The following is a 6,812-nucleotide window of genomic DNA, read 5'->3' on the forward strand; positions in this document are numbered from 1 at the left end:
GGACAAAACCATAAAACATGTCACAGGGTGATGTGAGTACGATGTTGAAGACTGAAGCAGAGTGAGGGCGACAGCGAAGGGAGGTGGGGTTCTTTTCACATGCACGTTGGTCAGGGAGGCTGCTCTGACCAACTGACGATCAAGAAATGCTGGGGAAAGAGAAGGACTGGCCCAACCGGGCATCTGGGGAAGAGCTTTCCGGGAAGAAGAAAAGACAGTGCAAAGACCCAGAGGCAGGCGTGTGTGCGTGGCTGTGTCCCAAGAACAGCAGGGTGGCCAGAGTGGAGGGCGCAAGGGGCCCTGCCTGTGGGCCCATATGCGGTGCTGGAAAGAGGTATATGGCAGACTGGGTGGGGACGGAGTTGGGGCAGCGGCTAAGGCCGGGCTATTGGGAAATAACTGTAACTGTCCAGGTAAGAGATTTGTTGGCTAGGCATTATTGAGCCAATGTATGGGTCATTCAGGCCTATATATTTCCCATCTCTCCGTAAAGTCGGAGGGCCTGTTTTCCACTAGATCCCCATCCCCCCGCCCCCCAACCCCGGCCAGGGCTTGTGGGATACTTGCTCTGATCAAAATTCTTCTCAGGGAGAAGATGGCTTTCTGTTCTTGGCGCGCTGCGCGGATCCGGGAAGGGTCCCGCACCTTGGCTGCGGGCCTGCGTCAGCGCCACCGGTGCGGCGGGGCCAGGGGTCTGGGGCCTCTCACCAGTGTCCACCTCCGGGTCTGGGGACGCAGGCTAGGGGTTGGGACTGCGCGCGCTTAGGCACTTTTTGACTCTTGCCGCCCCCCACCCCCGCGCTCCCCTCGCGGTCCGCCCTGCTCACCTCGCGCCACCGCAGTCGGAGAAACCCAGCCGGCTCTGGCCAGCTCGCTCTCAGTTTCGTTTTCCCGCGGACTCCGCCTTCCGCTGCAGCCGCCCGGCCCTCTCTCGCACACTTCGTCACACGCTTTCCGCCGCGGGAAAGGGGCACCTTCGCTGGAAGCCAGCGCTGATGGCGGCAGGGGCGGCCCGGCTGCACGTGCAGCCTTCGCGCCCGGGCGTGTTCAGGCCCGGGAGGGAAGATCCGCAGGAGGTGGGGCGTTCACAGAGGTCTCCGAGCGCCGGGTGGCGTCCCAAGAGCGCGCTGCTCTAGGCTCAGGGATGGACCGTCTCATTTCCTCTTCCTCCCAAACATTTGGGGGTAAGAGCGGTATTATCAGCTCCATTTACAATAGAAGAAACAGTACATCACCTCGCCCAGAGTCTTGAGCCTTGCAAGTGTCAAGGACAGCATTCAATTCAAGATCTGGCCCCTAACCCGAAGCACTCGTTCCCTTTTCCACACTGCTGCCACGTCACATTTGTCACATTTACAAGGCTGAGGACGAAGAGGCCTGGGGGCATAATCTTCCTTCTGTTTTGCACCCATCCATCCTTCACTGAACAGATACTTGGCAGCCGCTATATCCAGCACCAGCCAGTTCAGGAGTTAGAAGAGTCACCTGCCCCCAGGGAGACTTCATGGAGTCCACTAGCAAAGCCCTCACCAGAAGTCCTCGATTTATAAAAAATCAAATCCTACTCACCAAATGGACTACAAAACACTCCCAGAGTAATACTGGCTCACTGGCACATGATTGAGGAGTGCTGAGAACTTACTCCGCAACAATACGGCAACATACGTGCCATTACAATGCCCATTTAACAGATGAGAAAACAGGTTTGAGACGAAGCACAGAGAAGTTAAGTAATCACAGCTGGTAAGCAGGGAGCTGGAATTAAAACCAGGAGTCTGTGCCATCAAATCTTAGCAAGAGTAAATGAGAGAAGTGGCCCCATGATGGACCTCAAGTGTACGCCACATGTTGGGCATTGGCTCTAAGAGCCCTTTCCCACTTCTCCTCTACATCCCCCCCCCCCCCCATATTGTAGGGTATCAATGGCTACACACAACATTTCCTTGCAGCTCTGGACACAGAGTTTGAGCATATCGGGTTCTCCTGTGAATGTTCACCAAAGACAGCCATTTCTTAGACGATTTTGAGAAGCAGATGGGCAAGAAGATTTCCTGGAATGCATCCTCTTTTCCCCAAGTGGTAGTTCAAAAGCAATGAAGAGGATGTGACGGCAAGAATGCACGATATGTGTGAGTTCATCAACACGGAATTCTCATCAAAGCTAAGTTGGCTGCTGAGCATCCAGTGCGCCCACAGCAGAGCCCAGCCCTGGTCCCTCGGTGTGGATTCCCATACTCCAAGGGCGCCCAGCCAGCCACTTAGTGACAGACTGGTTGCAGGGAGCCCTTGCAATCATGGAGTGGGCAGGTATTTGTGGAGTTAATATTTATTTCACTTATGAATTGGCTTTTTCTCCCTGTAATGCTTCTGCCAGCAACATCATTGTTGGACATTCTAAATACCTGTTCGCCGTCATGGTATCCCTCACTAATGAACCCATTTTACAGAAAACGAAGTGAGGCAGTACACTGACTATCATAGAGTTCGATGGCTTTATTATGAACCTCAGCACTCCAAAGCAGCTGGCCTTATAGGACGGTGGGCTGGAGTAGTGAAGACTCAGTTACAGCCCCAGGTAGGAGCCAACACTTAGCAAGCTGGGAATACTGCTCTGCAAGTGCCATATATGCTCTAAACCAAGTTGCTGGTTTTTCTCCACGGCCATAATACAAGAGACTGGGAAACAGGGGAAGTTCAAGGGTTGTCTCCCACAGGTAGACCTTACCGCACACTTGCAAATCAAGTGCTTCCTGCTCCTATGACATTGGGCTCTGTCTCCACTAGAGGACATAGAATTCCTTGAACAGGAACTTGAAACTGTATCTGGATATTGCAGGTTCATCGTGTTGTTAAGTCATCAAGAAAATAAGGGGATTACTGAACTGGCTGTGGAGACCGGTATGAATTACCAAGGGGAAATAGTGATGCAGCCACGCGGTGGAGTGAGGGGCTTCTCTGGTGTTCCTTCTAGTAACCCTGCTCTCGATGATAAATGTTAATGAAAATCCAAAGCTGCCCAACACAAGCAGGACTTTGCCTTCAGGTCCTTCAGGGTTGTTGATTTGTACCACCCTACTAGCTGGGAAGGCACCTGAGGGCAAAGGGGACAAATGAATAAGGAAGCTGTGAGCACCAACTATGGTCTCATGACCAGTTGCAAAATAAAGGACCACAGAAGCTATGCATGTTTTTTTTTTCACTTACTTTGCTTTTGTATGTATTAACTAACTTTTCATTGCTTTCCCCTTTCCTTTTATATGCAATTTGCTCGAGGTAGTTAATTTTATAAGGTGGTCTTTACATGAGAGTGGCTTACAGTGGGATTGTGACTAAAACAGAAGAGGAAGGAACATCACGTTACAATGGGTATAAAGATTTAAAGGCTAGGATGGGCACGTTTTCCTTGGAAGAAGGGAGTGAGTTAGGCAGGAAGGTAGTGTTGTTGTTTGCTTCCAAGATTATTGGTGGAAGGAGTGGGCTGTATTAGATATTGTTCATTTTTATTTAGCTTCCATTTACCACATCTTGCCAGGTATAATACACACATTTTGCCCAAATTTTTGAGGGGAAAAAAAAAGGATGCTCATTATACATGGTTAGTACCTGAAATACCTTGTATCTGTTCTTGTGTTTTGTAATTATTTGTTATATAAAATTTCTTGTACCATAATGTTAAAAAATACTAAAATCCCTTTACAATACAAAAAAACCAAGTATCTAAATATAAATAAATAATTGAATTTAAAAGTTAAAATGAAAGGTTTTTTTCTTGAAGTTTGGGCCAAAAATGAGGTGTGCATTATACATAACAAAACAGCATTCCTTTCTGTCTCATCGTCTCTTGGGTTGTAACATATAGAAGGTTAAAAACAGATTTTCCAAACTTCCATGGAGTTGAAGTTATGGATATAGTTGGAGCTCTGCCCATGACTGGTGAGCAACAGGTACGAGATTTAGAAAATGGAAGTGAGGATAGGCCATCATTTTTGGCTGACAAGCTGACAAGCAAGTTCCCATGCTCAGGAGTGTTTGCAAGGGTCGGATGACAGGTTCCTTGTCAGTTCCCCAAGGGTCCGAGCATCTGGTGGCAGCAGTGGCAGTGGCGGGGTCTTGAACTTTGGACAGCAGCTGCTGTGGCGGTCTCCCGATTTCCATCCCACCATTCATTCTAACAATTACATGTTAATTTCCTACCAAACCTTTTTGTTAGACATGTGTACAGTGGTTTGTGATTACTGTCCTGAGCAAGGAGAAGCCTCTCTGGAAATGGAGCCTACACTGAGAGATTATAGTTGAGAAGTGAAGATTAAAAATCATGTCCTTATTTGAGCCCCAGATCAAGTCTTACCTGAAGCTAGCCCCATCTCAGACTGATCAGAGCCCCCTCTGTCCTTTTCTTTCTACTATAAACTAATTTGTGTTTGACTTTCTGATAATTACATCAGAAGCATGATCCGATATACTAAAGACACACTTCTTGGAAAAAAATCCCTTCATTAATTTAGTCAATAAAAATTTTTTGAGTGCCTCCAATGTGAAGCACTGTGCTGGAAATACATCATGGCCAAAAATAACATTGTGTCCTTGAGTATTAATACAGAAATTAGTTTCCTAAGGACAGTGTGTTTGTAGGAAGAAAGCAACTACGTGTTTGGTGAAATGGATATGTAGATAACATAGATACATAGGCAGAGCAAAAGCATCTTTGATAACTTTTATTAATTTTCAGTGATGGTCTCATTTAATATGTAACTCTATGAATTCCAACTTTATTATCGACCTATAGTTAGTGCCATAGATCTGTTTTTCAATTTTGACACTCACAATGACTTTAGATCAAAGGTATAACAGTACAACTAATCACATACAGATAAAAGAATCTTGCATGTATCAAGTATTTTTAATTTTGTAACTAGCAAATGTAACTTCCTACATTGGGAGATTGCTGAGTAATGTGGCTCATAAACAGGAAGTGTGAAGCCTCCAGCTTTGTTCTTCTTTCTCAAAATCACTTGGGCTATTTGGCATCTTTTATAATTCCATATGAATTTAAGCATGGTTTTTTCTATTTCTATGAAAAATGCCATTGGAATTTTGACAAGGATAGCATTGAATCTGAAGAGTGGTTTGTGTACGGTGGCTATTTTAACAATATTAATTCTTTCAATCCATGAACACGGGACATCTTTCCATTTGTCTGGGCCATCTTCATTTTTTTCATCAATGTCTTCAGTTTTTAGTGAAGAGATCTATCATCTCCTTTGTTAAATTATCCCTATTTTATTCTTTATGATGCTATTGCAAATGGGATTGTTTTCTTAATTTCTTTCTAATAGTTTTTTTATTAGTGTATATAAATGCAACTGATTTTTGTATACTAATTTTGTATCCTGTAACTTTAATGAATTCCTCTATTATTTCTAATAGGGTTTTTTTGTTTTGTTTTGGTGGAGTCTTTAGGGTTTTACATACATAATATCATGTTCCTCTGCAAACTTCTTTTCTGATTTGGACAACTTTGATTTCTTTTTTCTTGCCCAATTGCTCTGGCTAGGACTTCCAGTACTATGTTGAGTAAAAGCATAAAAAGTTGGCATCCTTGCCTTTTTCCTGATGTTAGGGTAACATCTCTCAGTTTTTGTTAAGTATGATGTTATCCATGGGCTTATCATATGTGACTTTTACTATGTTGAAGTACATTCCTTCTATACCCATTTGTTTAGAGATTTATTATGAATGTTGAAATTTGTCAAATGCTTTTCAGCATCTATTGAGATTGTCATATGGGTTTGTTTGTTTTTTTTTGTTTTTTTTTGGTTTCTGTTTTTAGAAAGAGGGGAAGGGAGAGAAATATTAAGGTGAGAAACATTGATTCAACTGATTGAATCAATGTTTCTTATACAATGCCTCTTCTACGTGCCCCTGACCAGGGGCCAAACCACAACTAGACATGTGCCTTGACTGGGAATCAAACTGGCAACCTTTTGCTTTGCAGGATGATGCCCAACCAATTGAGCCACACCAGTCAGGGTCTCATGTGGCTTTTATCCTTCATTTTGTTAATGTGGTGTATCACACTTATTGAACCATCCTTTCATTCTTAAAATGAACTGCACTTGATCCTTTCAATGTATTTTTGAATTCTGTTTGCTAATATTTTGTTGAGAATTTTTGCATCTATTTTCATTAGGGATATTGGCATGCAATTTTCTTTTCTTGTAGTATCCTTGTCTAGCTTTAGTATCAGAGTAATGCTGGCCTCGTAAAATTAGTTTGGAAGAGTTCCTTCCTCTTCTATTTTTGGAAAGATTTAGAGAAGGATTAGTATTAATTTTTAAGTGTTTAGTAGAATTCATGAATGAAGCTCTCTGATCCTGGACTTTCTGTTGTTGGGAGGTTTTTGATTACTGATTCAACATCTTTACTAGTAATTGGTCTGTTTAGATTTCCTATTTCTTCATTATTCAGTCTTGGTAGGTTGTATATTTTTAAGAACTTTTTTTCATTTCTCCTAGTTTTTCTAGTTTGTTGAATAAATGTTCATAGTAGTTCCTTATGATGCTTAGTATTTTTGATATCAATCTAATGTCTCCTGTTTCATCTGTGAATTTATTTTCTTTAGTTCTTTCAGTTTACTTTGTAAATTTCTCCCTATTTACAAATAATACTGCAATAAACATTTTCCTTCATGTATTCTTATGGAAATGTGGGAAAATTTCTCTAGGGTTTTTCCTTAGGTATATAATTGCTGGACTGTAAAGTATATAGACATATGACTTTATCAATTTTCTTTCCAAAATGTAAAAGAGTAT

The 6,812-nt window shown here is 43.0% G+C and overlaps 1 protein-coding gene across 2 annotated transcripts in view; it reads right to left on the bottom strand.

Annotated features, from left to right (window-relative positions):
- EIF2AK2 (eukaryotic translation initiation factor 2 alpha kinase 2) overlaps positions 1–989 on the bottom strand; it is a 34,626-nt gene extending 33,637 nt beyond the window's left edge. Inside the window, exon 1 of one of the 2 annotated variants that reach the window (XM_028516812.2) lies at positions 828–989. The gene's annotated coding sequence lies outside the window, so the exon portion shown is untranslated. Of the gene's footprint in view, positions 1–567; positions 755–827 lie in introns of those variants that run through there. The other variant, XM_036027859.1, reaches the window with a different exon arrangement.
- Between the last annotated feature and the right edge of the window lie 5,823 nt (positions 990–6,812).

Source organism: Phyllostomus discolor, chromosome 6 (genome assembly GCF_004126475.2).
Source record: "Phyllostomus discolor isolate MPI-MPIP mPhyDis1 chromosome 6, mPhyDis1.pri.v3, whole genome shotgun sequence".
Taxonomy (NCBI): Eukaryota; Metazoa; Chordata; class Mammalia; order Chiroptera; family Phyllostomidae; genus Phyllostomus; species Phyllostomus discolor.